Genomic DNA, 16,672 nt, shown 5'->3' with positions numbered 1-16,672 from the left:
TTAACGCGTTTAAATGTTTTACTCACGTCAGCCATAGAGAAGGAGAGCCCACAGTCCTTGGTAGCGGGCCATGTCGGGGGCACTGTATTGTCCTCAGAGTGCGCAAAGAAGTTGTTTAATTTGTCTGGGACTAAGATGTTGATGTCCGTGAGAAGGCTGGTTTTCTTTTTGTAATCCGTGATTGTCTCTAGACGCTGCCACATACGTCTCGTGTTTGAGCCATTGAATTGCGACTCCACTTTGTCTCTACTGATGCTTTGCTTCTTTGATTGCCTTACTGAGGGAAAAACTACACTGTTTGTATTCGGTCATGTTCCAGTCGCCTTGCCATAATTAAATGCGGTGGTACGTGCTTTCAGTTGAGCGAATGCTGCCATTAATCCACGGTTTCTGGTTAGGGAATGTTTTAATAGTCACAGTGAGTACAACATCTCCTATACACTTCCTATAAACTCGCTCACTGAGTCAGCGTATATGTCAATGTTATTGCCTGAGGCTACCCGGAACATATTCCAGTCCACGTGATCGAAGCAATCTTGAAGCGTAGAATCCGATTGGTCAGACCAGCGTTGGATAGACTTAAGCACGGGCGCTTCCTGTTTTAGTTTCTGCCTATAGGAGGGGAGAAACAAGATGGAGTCATGGTCAGATTTGCCAAAAGGAGGGCAGGGGTGGGCCTTGCATGCATCGCGGAAGTTAGAGTAGTAGTGATCGAGTGTGTTATGGCTGCCTGGTATTGTGATGTAATAATTTCCATGGTAATGTAGAATGTTCATTTAATGTATGTTAACTAATGTGGCTAATGCAATGGAACGTACAGTATTTGTAATGTCAGTTGAGTTGAATCAATAAATACCAGCACATATTGATGGGTACACCTCCTGCTTTTATTTCCTGCTTTTACTTCCTGCTTTGCTCCTATGGGTACACACGCAATGGTCCACTCATTATGCCATCATTGACTTGGATGAGGATGCCTGTTCTATTCATTCTATTTATATGGCAGCACATGCAGTCAGGAGAAGGAAAGCAGAAAATGGGTGTCCCAAAAATATATTATTTTTGTTATTCGAACAGTTATTAAGGTGACCGCGGTCGTTTGGCTGGGCAATTACCATCATTCAAAATTCCATGAACGTCACAGCTCTAACGGGTCCTTAATTAACAACATGATGGTGGAGTAAACTGTTATGCAGAGTGGATGTGAAATCTGCTGGCTTGTTAGGAGCCAACGTTACTCTGTTATACTGTCATTTTGACAGGCCAAGTCCACACATACACGCACACACACGGCCATGTCCATGTTTAGTTGCTGACAGATGTTGACAGACATGGACGTGAGCGATGGGATCTCATTCACCACCATCTGGTGGTTGAACAGAGTTCGGTCCTGTGGTTGCCATTAAAACTACATTTCCCCGGGAGTAGTCCACGTGTGTGTGTGTGTGTGTGTGTGTGTGTGTGTGTGTGTGTGTGTGTGTGTGTGTGTGTGTGTGTGTGTGTGTGTGTGTGTGTGTGTGTGTGTGTGTGTGTGTGTTTGTGTGTGTTACAGCGATGTGAGTTTGCACTGTTGTTGACATAACAGAAATCATTTACAGTTATGTCAGTCAACTAACTTGACGTGGTTGTGACACTACATATCATTGAGGTAAGCTAGCAAGCAGCCGTCATGCCTAGACAGTTAGGTGACCTATTAGGTAATAAGTCAGGTTTTTTTGTGACACATGGTGACCAGACCTGGAATCATGACCTTTAACTAGGATCCAAAGCTATTCCAAGTCAGGTAACGTGGTCAGAAAAAACTCTTAGTTATGACATACAGTATGTGATGTCTCTTCACGGCAGCTTTAGGCAACTCTTATGATTCTAGACTGGTCTCAGATCTGTTCTGTCTTGCCAACTCCTATGTCCATTGTCATGATAGTGACGATAGGAGTTGACAAAACAGATGTGGGACCAGGCTGTAGCCTACCAGACTGCTCCAGTGATGTTGGACATCAGCTTAGCAATGGATGGGCTCTCGGGGGGGCATCCGGTGACTGATGTTGATGAAATGACCCCTCTTCATGCTACACATAACACAGACGGAAGTAAGCTTTATATCAACAGCTTATACAGTTGAAGTCGGAAGTTTACATACATTTACGTTGGAGTCATTAAAACACGTTTTTCAACCACTCCACAAATTTCTTGTTAACTAACTATTGTTTTGGCAAGTTGGTTAGGACATCCACTTTGTGCATGACACAAGTCATTTTTCCAACAATTGTTTACAGACAGATTATTTCACTTATAATTCACTGTACCACAATTCCTGGGGGTCAGAAGTTTACATACACTAAGTTGACTGTGCCTTTAAACAGCTTGGAAAATTCTAGAAAATGATGTCATGGCTTTAGAAGCTTCTGATAGGCTAATTGACATTATTTGAGTCAATTGAAGGTGTACCTGTGGATGTATTTCAAGGCCTACCTTCAAACTACCTTCAAACTCAGTGCCTGCTTGACATCATGGGAAAATCAAAAAAAATCAGCCAAGACCTCAGGAAAAAATTGTATACCTCAACAAGTCTGGTTCATCCTTGGGAGCAATTTCCAAATGCCTCAAGGTACCACGTTTATCTGTACAAACAAAAGTACGCAAGTATAAACAACATGGGACCACGCAGCCGTCATATCGCTCAGGAAGGAGAGGCGTTCCGTCTCATAGAGATGAACGTACTTTGGTGCGAAAAGTGCAAATCAATCCCAGAACAACAGCAAAGGACCTTGTGAAGATGGAGGAAACAGGTACAAAAGTATCTATATCCACAGTAAAACGAGTCCTATATCGACATAACCTGAAAGGCCGCTCAGCAAGGAAGAATCCACTGCACCAAACCAGCCATAAAAAAGCCAGACTATGGATTGCAACTGCACATGGGGACAAAGATCGTACTTTTTGGAGAAATGTCCTCTGGTCTGATGAAACAAAAATAGAACTGTTTGGCCATAATGACCATCGTTATGTTTGGAGGAAAAGGGGGAGGCTTGCAAGCCGAAGAACACCATCCCAACCGTGAAGCACGGGGGGGTGGCAGCATCACGTTGTGGGGGTGCTTTCCTGCACTTCACAAAATAGATGGCATCATGAGGTTGGAAAATTATGTGAATATATTGAAGCAACATCTCAAGACATCAGTCAGGATGTTAAAACTTGGTCTCAAATGGGTCTTCCAAATGGACAATGACCCCAAGCATACTTCCAAAGTTGTGGCAAAATGGCTTAAGGACAACAAAGTCAAGGTATTGGAGTGGCCAAGAGAAAGGCCTGACCTCAATCCTATAGAAAATTTGTGGGCAGAACTGAAAAAGCATGTGCGAGCAAGGAGGCCTACAAACCTGACTCAGTTACACCAGCTCTGTCAGGAGGAATGGGCCGAAATTCACCCAACTTATTTTGGAAAGCTTGTGGAAGGCTACTTGAAACGTTTGACCCAAGTTAAACAATTTAAAGGCAATGCTACCAAATACTAATTAAGTGTTTGTAAACTTCTGACCCACTGGGAATGTGATGAAAAAAAGTTAAGATTAAAGAAATCACTCTACTATTATTCTGACATTTCACATTCTTAAAATAAAGTGGTGATCCTAACTGAGCTAAAACAGGGAATTATTACTAGGATTAAATGTCAGGAATTGTGAAAAACTTTGGCTAAGGTGTATGTAAACTTCTGACTTTAACTGTAACTACTTCATCTATCACTGATATTGTTTTTGTACGTACTGTATATTTTATTGATATTGACACTATCTATTTCTCATATTGCTACAGTACTATGCAAGTAACCATTTGGCTGTACTGTTTACACCTTCTGTATATACCCATCCAGTTGGCAAAATATAGGTGGGGATTATAGCATTTCTTTCACATGACCCATCATTTTAGACAAGTGTGTCTGGTTAAGAGTCATCTAATATTTTTATCCGGGCACTTTCTGTTTACCTGGAATTTTTCCTTATTGTTGACTACTACTTTTACCACTTTTAGTCTTAATCTTTACTACAATACTCACTGTTTAGCACATGACCTCACATGTGAATCCTTAAAGAGATGGGTGGGGCTGTCTTCAGAGGGTGTGAACAATGCTGAATGGGTGTAGACAAAGGAGAGCTCTCCAGTAGGTACCAAAACATTCAATGGCCATTTTCTCAAAAGTGAGTTTACAAGTTTATCAACTTTCAAAGCAGAATTACTTTCCCATTGTTCCTCAAAAATGCAATGTATGATATGCTATTTTGTAGCTCTGAGTCTCTACTTTTATCCAATGTAAAAAAAACACTTTCACAATTTTCTAAATAAGACTGATTTGAGCAGGTCGGAACACATGTCTGTATTCCTAGTCATGTGAAATCCATAGATAAGGGCATAATGAATTTATATCATTTGACAAATGTCCTTATATGAACTTATTAAAATTGTTGCATGCTGTGTTTATATTTTTGTTCAGTATATAAAACACAGGAAATCATGTTTTTGACTGCACTGGGCCTTTAACAATTATTTGGTCAAGCAAGGGAATTTAATTCACAAACAGTAATCATTGAGTCTTACCAGTGTGTTCTAATGCTTCGAACACACCGACAGTGTCATTGCGCAAAATAGCACACAGCATCATCTGGATATGTATGCAACAAAAGTTCAACATTCACCTTCTGCTACCATTTCTGTCAAGCCATCTATGCATACAGTTTGACGCATACATTTGATAAATCCAACATATGCACCACACTGAACGTACAGCAACTGCCTCTGCAAAGCAATGCTGCAAGGCAAATGCAGCGTTTCATTGGAAACTAATGTTATTCAGGTGTACCAAAATGCAATGACGCTGTCTGTGTGTTCGAAGCGTAGCCTTAACCCCTACCCTTACCTAAACCTAACCATAACCTTAACCCTTACATTAACAGTTTCAAATGTCAACTTCAATGGGGTAGGGCCGTCCCATAAATTCCAGATAGCACGGACCTTACCATATTTCAGCCTGCACATAAGTGTTAGCCAATTGAAAACCGAGCACCTCATTGACATAATGCTGCAAGTGCTATGGAGTCTGATGCCCAGGCCCAATGGCAAAACCTGCTTCACAAATGGTTCACATAAAAAAATATATATATATTTTTTTTTACATCATTTAATGGTGCATTTGACAATGGGTCAATTACTTTAACCATCAATAAAAAAAATGTAGACACATGAATAAACAGTTATGGTTAAAATCGTGAGATAATTGGCAAATTATGAACCTATTAAGCTTGGTTTAATAATGGTTTATAAATGCACTTAAATGATCAGAAGACTCTTATTCCATCATGTATGTCACGCCCTGACCTTAGAGAGCCTTTTTTATTCTCTATTTGGTTAGGTCAGGGTGTGACTTGTGTGGGCAAATCTATGGTTCTATTTCTTTGTTGGCCTAGTATGGTTCCCAATCAGAGGCAGCTGTTTATCGTTGTCTCTGATTGGGGATCATACTTAGGCAGCCCTTTTTCCCACCTTAGATTGTGGGATCTTGTCTATGGATATTTGCAGGTCAGCACTATTATTTAGCTTCACGTTTAGTTTGGTATTTTGTTGGGTGTTCATTTAATAAAGGAAAATGTACGCCTACCACGCTGCATCTTTGTCCAATCCATCTTTCAACAAGCGTGACAATGTAACCTTGCAAGGGTTTTCATGGTTCAAGAACATTCTCACTTTTGGATGGGATGCATTGGTGCAATTATTTATCTATCCCAAGAATTGACACTGACATGTCGAGGTAGCTAGCTAGTTTTCTAACCTTGGCAATTATTCTTTAGTTGCAAATCACTAGCTAACTAGCTACTTGTGTCAACACACTGAGTAATGTTAGTTCCTTTAGAATGTAGCTCAACACTAGCTTACATATTAGTGTTAGCAAGAACTATTATTGCTAGTGGAATAACACAACAAATAACTAAATCGCTAGGTAGGCCTAGCTACATGCCTAAACTATAGAAATCATGAAATCACAAACACACCTGACTCAATATGTCAACTAATCATCAAGCCCTCTATGAGTTGAATCAGATGTCTTTGTCCGGGGCTACAACAAACATGTGTACTGTTGGTAATACTCTAAGACTGGAGTTGGGAAACGATGATCTAGGCTACATACCATACTGTAGGCTACAGAGTTATGTTATTGTGTAGGCATATATCTTTGATTAATTAATCAATTTATTAACAATAAAACATATTATTTTGTAAGAAATTTAAGGCATTTTTACAGGTTGCAATAAAGTTGACTAAAGTCGAAGCTCATCTTTTGTTTGAAGGTATTTTCACTTGGTAATGAGTAATAAGTCATTACATAGAAATACACTTCATTTTAACTAGCTAAATCCTGTGTAACACCTGTTAGGTTGAAGGAGGAAGAGATCGCCAGGGTAAGAGCTGTCCAGCGTGTCTCTAAATTCTTAAAACCTTATATACTATATCTATTCATATTTGCATAAATTAGCATAACATACTTCACCAACATTAACTCTAGAACTGTTTGACCAAGAGACACCAAACCAACGTTCTCACTTCACATTCTTAAAAACCTTTATAAACTATAAACAGTGGTAATTAGCATACATTTGCCACACAACTACTGACATTTTCAATGTTACCGCTCTTTAACCATTTCAACAAACATTAAAACATTACGATTTCAGAGTAATAGTGAAATTTTTTATTTTTGGTATTTATTGATATGTTAAAACCTCTCTAGGGTATGTGGGACGATAGCGTCTCACCTCGTCAACAGCCAGTGAAACTGCAGGGCGCCAAATTCAAAACAACAGAAATCCCAAAATTAAAATTCCTCAAACATACAAGTATTTTACACAATTTTAAAGATACACTTGTTGTAAATCCAGCCACAGTGTCCGATTTCAAAAAGGCTTTACGACGAAAGCACACCAAACGATTATGTTAGGTCAGAGCCAAGTCACAGAAAAACACAGCCATTTTTCCAGCCAAAGAGAGGAGTCACAAAAAGCAGAAATAGAGATAATATTAATCACTAACCTTTGATGATCTTCATCAGATGACACTCATAGGACTTCATGTTACACAATACATGTATGTTTTGTTCGGTAAAGTTTATATTTATATCCAAAAATCTGAGTTTACATTGGCGCGTTATGTTCAGTAGTTCCAAAACATCCAGTGATTTTGCAGAGAGCCACATCAATTTACAGAAATACTCATAATAAACATTGCTAAAAGATACAACTGTTATGCATGGAATTTTAGATCCACCTCTCCTTAATGCAACCGCTGTGTCAGATTTAAAAAAAACTTTACGGAAAAAGCACACCATGCAATAATCTGAGTACAGCGCTCAGAGACCAACACAACCCAAACAGATATCTGCCATTTTGTGTAGTGAACAGAAGCCAGAAATAGCATTATAAATATTCACTTACCTTTGATGATCTTCATCAGAATGCACTCCCAGGAATCACAATTCCACAATAAATGTTTGTTTTGCTCGATGAAGTCCATCATTTATGTCCAAATAACTCCTTTTTGTTAGCGCGTTTAGCCCAGTAATCAAAATTCATGACGTGCGATCACTAGGTGTAGACAAAGTCTAAAAGTTCCGTTACAGTACGTAGAAACATGTCAAACGATGTATAGAATCAATCTTTAAGATGTTTGGACATTTTCACTTAGGGGTGTACTCACTTTTGTTGCCAGCGGTTTAGACATTAATGGCTGTGTGTTGAGTTATTTTGAGGGGACAGCAAATTTACACTGTTAAAGAAGCTATATACTCACTACTTTACATTGTAGCAACGTGTCATTTCTTCAGTGTTGTCACATGAAAAGATATACTCAAATATTTACAAAAATGTGAGGGGTGTACTCACTTTTGTGATATACTGTACAGTACCAGCCAAAAGTTTGGACACACCTACTCATTTATTTTGACTATTTTCTACATTGTAGAATAATAGCGAAGACATCAAAACTACGAAATAATACATGGAATCATGTAGTAACCAAAAAAAAGTGTTAAACAAATCAAAATATATTTTATATTTGAGATTCTTCAAAGTAGCCACCCTTTGCCTTGATGACAGCTTTGCACACTCTTGGCATTCTCTCAACCAGCTTCATGAGGTAGTCACCTGGAATGCATTTAAATGAACAGTTGTGCCTTGTTAAGTTAATTTGTGGAATTTATTTCCTTCTTAATGAGTTTGAGCCAATCAGTTGTGTTGTGACAAGGTAGGGTTGGTATACATAAAATGGCTCTATTTTATGGATAAGTTCATTATAGTTAACTGCACCTCAGATTGCAGCCCAAATAAATGCTTCACAGAGTTCAAATAACAGACATATCTCAACATCAATTGTTCAAATGAGACTGTGTGAATCAGGCCTTCATGGTCGAATTGCTTCAAAGAAACTACTACTAAAGGACACCAATAAGAATACGTGACTTGCTTGGGCCAAGAAACATGAGGAATGGACATTAGATTGGGGGAAATCTGTCCTTTGGTCTGATGAGTTCAAATTTGAAATTTTTGGTTCCAACCGCCGTGCCTTTGTGAGACGCAGAGTAGGTGAACGGATGATCTCTGCATGTGTGGTTCCCACCGTGAAGTATGGAGGAGGAGGTGTGATGGTGTGGGGGTGCTTTGGCTATGATTTATTTAGAATTCAATGCTTACAACCAGCATGGCTACCACAGCATTCTGCAGTGATACGCCATCCCATCTGGTTTGCGCTTAGTGGGACTATCATTTGTTTTTCAACAGGACAATGACCCAACACACCTCCAGGCTGTTTTTTGAGTGCGATGCAGTGCTTGATTTGTTTAACACTTTTTTGGTTACTACATGATTCCCTATGTGATATTCCATAGTTTTGATGTCTTCACTATTATTGTACATTGTAGAAAATAGCAAAATAAAGAAAAACCCCTTGAATGAGTAGGTGTGTCCAAACGTTTGACTGATACTGTATGTGTGTGTGTGTATGTATGTTTGTAATACAGACTATCTTAAAAAAAAAGTGAAAACGTACAAATTATCCAATGGATTATGATTAATTTTGGGTAAAAAAAATGTGGATGTGCAAAAACATACATTTGCACCCCCTATTTGTATTTGCTCCATGGCTCAGGCGGTGGTGGACAAAAGGCTGTCTGGTTCATCTCAGTCTCGGAGAGGAATGACTCTGCAGCTGTTTCTAATTAATAAACAATGCCATGCTGGTGGGTGGTAACATTCAAATAAAACCCAGCCCTGAAACAAAACATAAGTTGAAATGAATTTGAATGATTTGCACAAAGTGGGCAGTTAAGATTTGTCACTTCAAGCCCAAATATACTCTACATGACCAAAAGTTTGTGGACACCCTCTCGTCGAACTTCTCATTCCAAAATCATGGGCATTAATATGGAATTGGTCCCCCCTTTGCTGCTATAACAGCCTCCACTCATCTGGGAAGGTTTTCCAATAGATTTTGGAACATTGCTGCGGGGACTTGCTTCCACTCAGCCACAACAGCATTAGTGAGGTCAGGCACTGATGTTGGACGATTAGGCCTGGCTCGCAGTCACCAATACAATTCATCCCAAAGGTGTTTGATGGGGTTGAGATCAGGGCTCTGTGCAGGCCAATCAAGTTCTTTCACACTGATCTCAACAAACCATTTCTGTATGGACCTCACTTTGTACACTGTGGCATTGTCATGCTGAAACAGGAAAGGGCCTTCCCCAAACTGTTGCCACAAAGTTGGAAGCACAGAGTCGCCTAGAATGTCAATGTTTGCTGTAGTGCTAAGATTTCCCTTCACTGGAACTAAGGGGCCTAGCCCGATCCATGAAAAACAGCCCCAGACCATTATTCCTCCTCCACCAAACTTTACAGTTGACATTATGCATTCAGGCAGGTAGCATTCTCCTGGCATCCACCAAACCCAGATTTGTCCGTCGGACTGCCAGATGGTGAAGCGTGATTCATCACTCCAGAGAATGCGTTTCCACCGCTCCAGAGTCCAATGGCGGCGAGCTTTACACCACTCCAGCCAACGCTTGGCATTGTGCATGGTGATATTAGGTTTGTGTGTGAAGCTCCCGACGAACAGTTCTTGTGCTGACGTTGCTTCCAGCGGCAGTTTGGAATTCAGTAGTGAGTGTTGTAACCGAGGACAGACAATTTTTACGCGTTACGTGTTACAGGCCTCGGACTGAGACGTGGTCAGCAGATAATAAACCTGATTTAACAGGATAAAATTATGAGACAGAGCAATGTTAGTGGTATTCAGTAGTAGGCATTCTCCAAGATTTATTAAAATATTCTCTTTTCTTCATCTTTTTGTTGTCTCAAGGATAAGTGCTTCACTTTAGATTCTTCCTTGCTTTCCTAATACACGTAAGTGGGAATATGGTAAACGACTACCGCCCCGTAGCACTCACTTCCGTCATCATGAAGTGCTTTGAGAGACTAGTCAAGGACCATATCACCTCCACCCTACCTGACACCCTAGACCCGCTCCAATTAGCTTACCACCCCAATAGGTCCACAGACGACGCAATCGCAACCACACTGCACACTGCCCTAACCCATCTGGACAAGAGGAATACCTATGTGAGAATGCTGTTCATCGACTACAGCTCAGCATTTAACACCAGAGTACCCTCCAAACTCGTCATCAAGCTCGAGACCCTGGGTCTCGACCCCGCCCTGTGCAACTGGGTACTGGACTTCCTGACGGGCCGCCCCCAGGTGGTGAGGGTAGGTAACAACATCTCCACCCCGCTGATCTTTAACACTGGGGCCCCACAAGGGTGCGTTCTGAGCCCTCTCCTGTACTCCCTGTTCACCTACGACTGCGTGGCCATGCACGCCTCCAACTCAATCATCAAGTTTGCAGACGACACTACAGTGGTAGGCTTGATTACCAACAACGACGAGACGGCCTACAGGGAGGAGGTGAGGGCCCTCGGAGTGTGGTGTCAGGAAAATAACCTCACACTCAACGTCAACAAAACAAAGGAGATGATCGTGGACTTCAGGAAACAGCAGAGGGAGCAGCCCCCTATCCACATCGACGAGACAATAGTGGAGAGGGTAGTAAGTTTTAAGTTCCTCGGCGTACACATCACGGACAAACTGAATTGGTCCACTCACACAGACAGCGTGGTGAAGAAGGTGCAACAGCGCCTCTTCAACCCCAGGAGGCTGAAGAAATTCGGCTTGTCACCAAAAGCACTCACAAACTTTTACAAATGAACAATCGAGAGCATCCTGTCGGGCTGTATCACCGCCTGGTACGGCAACTGCTCCGCCCACAACCGTAAAGCTCTCCAGAGGGTAGTGAGGTCTGCACAACGCATCACCGGGGGCAAACTACCCGCCCTCCAGGACACCTACACCACCCGATGTCAACAGGAAGGCCAAAAAGATCATCAAGGACAACAACCACCCGAGCCACTGCCTGTTCACCCCGCTATCATCCAGAAGGTGAGGTCAGTACAGGTGCATCAAAGCAGGGACCGAGAGACTGAAAAATAGAATCTATCTCAAGGCCATCAGACTGTTAAACAGCCACCACTAACATTGAGTGGCTGCTGCCAACATACTGACTCAACTCCAGCCACTTTAATAATGGAAAAATGTATGTAAAAATGTATCACTAGCCACTTTAAACAATGTCACTTAACATAATGTTTACATACCCTACATTACTCATCTCATATGTGTATTTACTGTACTCTATACCATCTACTGCAACTTGCCATCTTTATGTAATACATGTATCACTAGCCACTTTAAACAACGCCACTTTTATATGTTTACATACCCTACATTACTCATCTCATATGTATATACTGTACTCTATACCATCTACTGCATCTTGCCTATGCCGTTCTGTACCATCACTCATTCATATATCTTTATGTACATATTCTTCATCCCTTTACACTTGTGTGAATAAGGTAGTTGTTGTGGAATTGTTAGGTTAGATTACTCGTTGGTTATTACTGCATTGTCGGAACTAGAAGCACAAGCATTTCGCTATACTCGGATTAACATCTGCTAACCATGTGTATGTGACATATAAAATTTGATTTGATAAGGCACTAGTGTGGGTTAAGGTAGGGTTTGGTAGGGCTGTGCAATGCGGTAAGGTGTAATTCCCCAGACTGTCATAGGTGGTACCCCATAAACCTCTACAGTGTTGATTGCGGTGTGTGGCTGGTAGGATGGCTGACCCAGCATCCGGTAAGTGAGTATCTGTGCAGGCCTTCTCTCACGTGTGGGTCTCCTAGCCTGTTCAACCGGAGTGTTAATAACTAGTGGGGGGTTCACTATGTGTCTTTATTCTCCTACCGGTGTTCTTCGTCCATTTTCCTCTGCTGTATCTGACCGTACTGGTTCAGAAGTATTCCTCTTCTTGTTCTCCTTCAGAGTCTTCTGGTCTTCGGATTTCTCTTTCAGTTGCAACAACTCGGGTAGGTACTGTGTCTTGTGTGGGTCCTATATGGGCTGGATTTCTCTGAGGATCACAGGTGAGACTCACATTGTCTGTTCTTTGCTCTTTTCTTACAGGTATTCTCAGCCAGTAATGTGCTCCTGAGCTTTCTTCGTCTGAGTCTGTTGTATCACTGTTTTCGGTCAGCTCTCTCTCTCTTTTATTTCTTATTTTTCCCCTTTTCTCTTTAGGTGGGTTTGTCTGTGCGGACTGCAGCAGTAAATCTACAGGTAAGTCATTGACTAGGTGCAGAAGATTCCGATGTAAGGTACGGATCTTGCTCCCACCGGTCTCTGGACAGACTTTGTACACCGGGTTGTCACTCACTTTTTCACAACATATATAGTCCTTTCCCAGTATGACCTTAATTTTCCAGGACCACCTCTCTTACTCAAGTTTCGTATGAGGACTGTCTCTGGGTTGCAGAACCTCTCCCCCCAAGCGGCAGTTATAGTACTTTCTTCTCTTTTGTACTGTTTGCTGTTCTCGGACACAATTCTGAATGCTTCGGTCCTTCTTTCAGCCCACTTTTCAGCATAACTTCTAGCTGTGCGTGACTCTCCTGTAGCTAGGCCAAACAGCAAGTCTACAGGTAGGCGCGGGTGGCCACCATACAGTAAGTAGAAAGATGAGTATCCAGTCGCTTCATTTTTAGTGCAGTTGTAGGCATGTACAACTTGTGGAAGATGCTCTTTCCACCTGTCCTTCTTCTTTACCTCAAGCGTTCTCAGCATCTCAAGTAGGGTCCAATTGAATCTTTCGGCCGGATTACCCTGAGGGTGATAGGGAGATGTCTTTGAGTGACACACTCCTGTCATTTGCTGCAGTGTTTTGAAGAGTTTGTTCTCAAACGTTCAACCTAGATCATGGTGTAACTTGGGGTATCCAAACCTTGGGGTGAGGTCATTGAATATCTTTTCGGCTGCTGTTCTTCTGGTCAGATACGCTTGTGCAAATCTTGTGAAATGGTCTATTACAACCAGTACGTACTCGAAGCCTCCTCTGCTGGCCTTCAGATGCATGTAGTCAATAGAGACTAACTCTAGGGGTGAACTTGTGGTCATTCTGCCCATCAGTGCTGCTACATGTGTGACTGGCTTATTTTGCTTGATACAGCGGCAGCGTCTGGTTACATATTCCTCAAGGTCTCTCTTCATAAATGGCCAGTAGAACCTTTCTCGTGCCAGACTGAGGACTCTCTCTGTTCCAACATGACCCATATCATCATGAAGATGTTTCAACGCCATCTGCTTGTACTGGACTGTTAAGACTCAGACTAGCTGGCGTCTTTGACTGGTTTTCCAGTACAGGAGTCCATTGTCAATGTGTAGTTTTCCCCCATTCATGCATCAGTTTCTTGGTAGCGGCACTTACTCCTTGTCTTGCCTCACTGGTAAGTATCCTGTTTGTCTCTTTTAGTCTCATTAGTTCTCTAATAGCTTGATCGTCTCTTTTGGCTTTTTCTAGCTCGCCATGGTCGATAGTTGGCAGGGGTTCACGAGTGTACTGTTCCTCTACATGGTCTTGTGACAGGTGCAAGGCTGCGACCCATGCTATATCTTTTCCCTGTGCTGCTTGTCTCCCTTGCCATGTTGCACGAACAGCTTCACCTGACAACTCTTCTGTACACTGAGCTACATACTGGTCTAGGTCAAGGGGCAAATGGGATAGTGTGTCTGCGTCTATATTGACTTTGTCTGGTCTGTACTTGATGTCAAACCTAAAGTCTGACAGTTCCCCATCTGTGGCCTACTGCATTTAGCTTGGCAGTGCTCATGACGTATGTCAGGGGATTGTTATCCATGTAGATGGTAAAGTAAGGGGTGTAAAATAAACGTTTCACACACAGACCACTTCAAGGCAAGAAACTTGAGTTTGCCAGAGAGAAGGTTGTAATTCTTCTTGGCTGAAGAGAGGGTTCTTGATCCACACCCTCAGCTTCCCGTTTTGGCGTTGGTAAAGGACGGCTCCAAGCTAATGCAGTGTGAAGGGCAAGTCAAAGTGGGGGTAGGATAAGACAGGCGGACTGGCTTACTTGTCTATCAGTCTCCCATGGGTGCTGTGGTGTCCCTCGGTTCATTCCACTGGATCCTGGATGACAACTGAGCACCTTTTCCTTTCTCTTACCACTGTTTCCCTGATGGCTGTACCATTTTTTACTTTGAGTAGTTTGTAGATTGGCTTCGAGGTTCTTGAGAAATCCTGTAAGTAAATGCGGTAGTAACTTAAGAATCTGAGTAGTTTGCAAACGTCCCCAACAGTACCGGGCTTTTTGTCTCAAGACAAAGATGGCCTCCTGGACCTTAGAGTCGATCCAAACTCCATCTGCAGAGACCAGACGTCCCATGTACCTGCCTTCTCTCCGGGACGGTTCACACTTTTCTGGTCTCGGCTTCACTCCGTGGCGTTGAAGGGCTTTCAGTACTCTTCGGAGTCCCTCACCAACATCTAGCTGCTCCAGCTGTGCGCTCACTTCGTTTGGTTCAAACAGAACAACTTGGTTGGATAAATTAAAACTGACTGGCACCTTACACTTGACATGAGCAACTTGGCCTTGGCGGATGACAACATCCTGGAACCCTACTTTCACCTCAGCATGGTCATCGTCAGTGTTCTGGGTCTGTATGAAACTTACTATTGCATTATCTTGTTCTCCCTGGATCTCCAGAGCTGCACCAAGCAGGCTGGCTATTGTAAGCAGCACCTGTGCTTCACTATGTTGTCCCCTTATCAGCTCTTGGATGACATTGAACCCTAGGAGTGGACTCTCTAGTGTCATGTGACCAGAAACAGTACCTGTATTGACAGATCTGGATCATCGTTTCCCAGGAGGTCCATCCTCACCTCGACCCAACCATTGAAAGGCATAGCATCTCCAATGACAGGCATGACATCAAGGGGCTTTGTTCCCATGAGTTCGGTCAGCGGTCTGACTTTTTGATCAGGTAAGTCTTTTTCCTTCCATTTGTGGTCCAGAATACTCACTTGCGCACCCGTGTCTAGCAGAACGTTTACAGAATAGCCATTCATGTAACACTTGAGTATGTATTTTTTCCAACTATCTGGGCTACTTTGTCTTGTGTTGGCTGACTAGTATGTGATGAAACTGTGCAGTTGACTTGATCTTGATTGGGCACGTGAACTGCATCAGGCTGGGACTGTTGGTTTAGGCTGGTCACTGGCTGTCCTCTTGCAATGACCAGACCCCGTTTCCCGAACACTTCAGTTTTTTCAGACAATCCACAGCTCGGTGTTCGTCTTCTCTACATGCTAAGCAATGGTGGCATTCCATTGCGCCTCTCTACACATCTTGGTCTCTCTTCTTTGAAACGCTGGCTTACTGGAAGTACATTGACACAAGTGTTCTGGTGTTTTGGGCTGCTTCAAGGATTCAATAACATTTCTTAGGGCCTGGACTTGAGCACTCAGTTGCTGGATAGTTTTGTTTTTGCTCTATAGCTCAGTATTTTGCTCAACTTTGGGCATTTTGTGACGTGAAATTTGGCCCAATCTACGCTGTCTCTCACTCGCATCGCTTGTTATTTTTATAACAAAACATAGCTGCATCAGAAGGGAGCCAAAAACACCAATATTGCCTCAGCAATGCTTCATCAGACACAGTGTTATCAGAGAGGAGTCTCAACTCCCTTCTGACGCAGCTGTGTTTTGTAGCTAAATCCTGATACACTGTGTGTAGGTACACATTTTGGACCGTATGATTGTCATACTTGATGTTTGAGTCACCTTGTTTAGACATAAACAACAACATATTTTATAAACAGTAGCTGAGCCATACCTCTATCCTCTAGCTCAGTGGTTCCCAAACGTTTTATAGTCCCGTACCCCTTCAAACATTCAACCTCCAGCTGCGTACCCCCTCTAGCACCAGGGTCAGCGCACTCTCAAATGTTGTTTTTTTGCCATCATTGTAAGTCTGCCACACACACTATACGATACATTTATTAAACATAAGAATGAGTGTGAGTTTTTGTCACAACCCGGCTTGTGGGAAGTGACAAAGAGCTCTTATAGGACCAGGGCACAAATAATAATATTATAATAATCAATAATTTGTCTTTATTTAGCCATCTTACATATAAAACCTTATTTGTTCATCAACAATTGTGAA

Source organism: Salvelinus namaycush, chromosome 33 (genome assembly GCF_016432855.1).
Source record: "Salvelinus namaycush isolate Seneca chromosome 33, SaNama_1.0, whole genome shotgun sequence".
Taxonomy (NCBI): domain Eukaryota; kingdom Metazoa; phylum Chordata; class Actinopteri; order Salmoniformes; family Salmonidae; genus Salvelinus; species Salvelinus namaycush.
The sequence above is the reverse complement of the archived record's forward strand: the minus strand, read 5'-3'. Positions refer to the sequence as shown.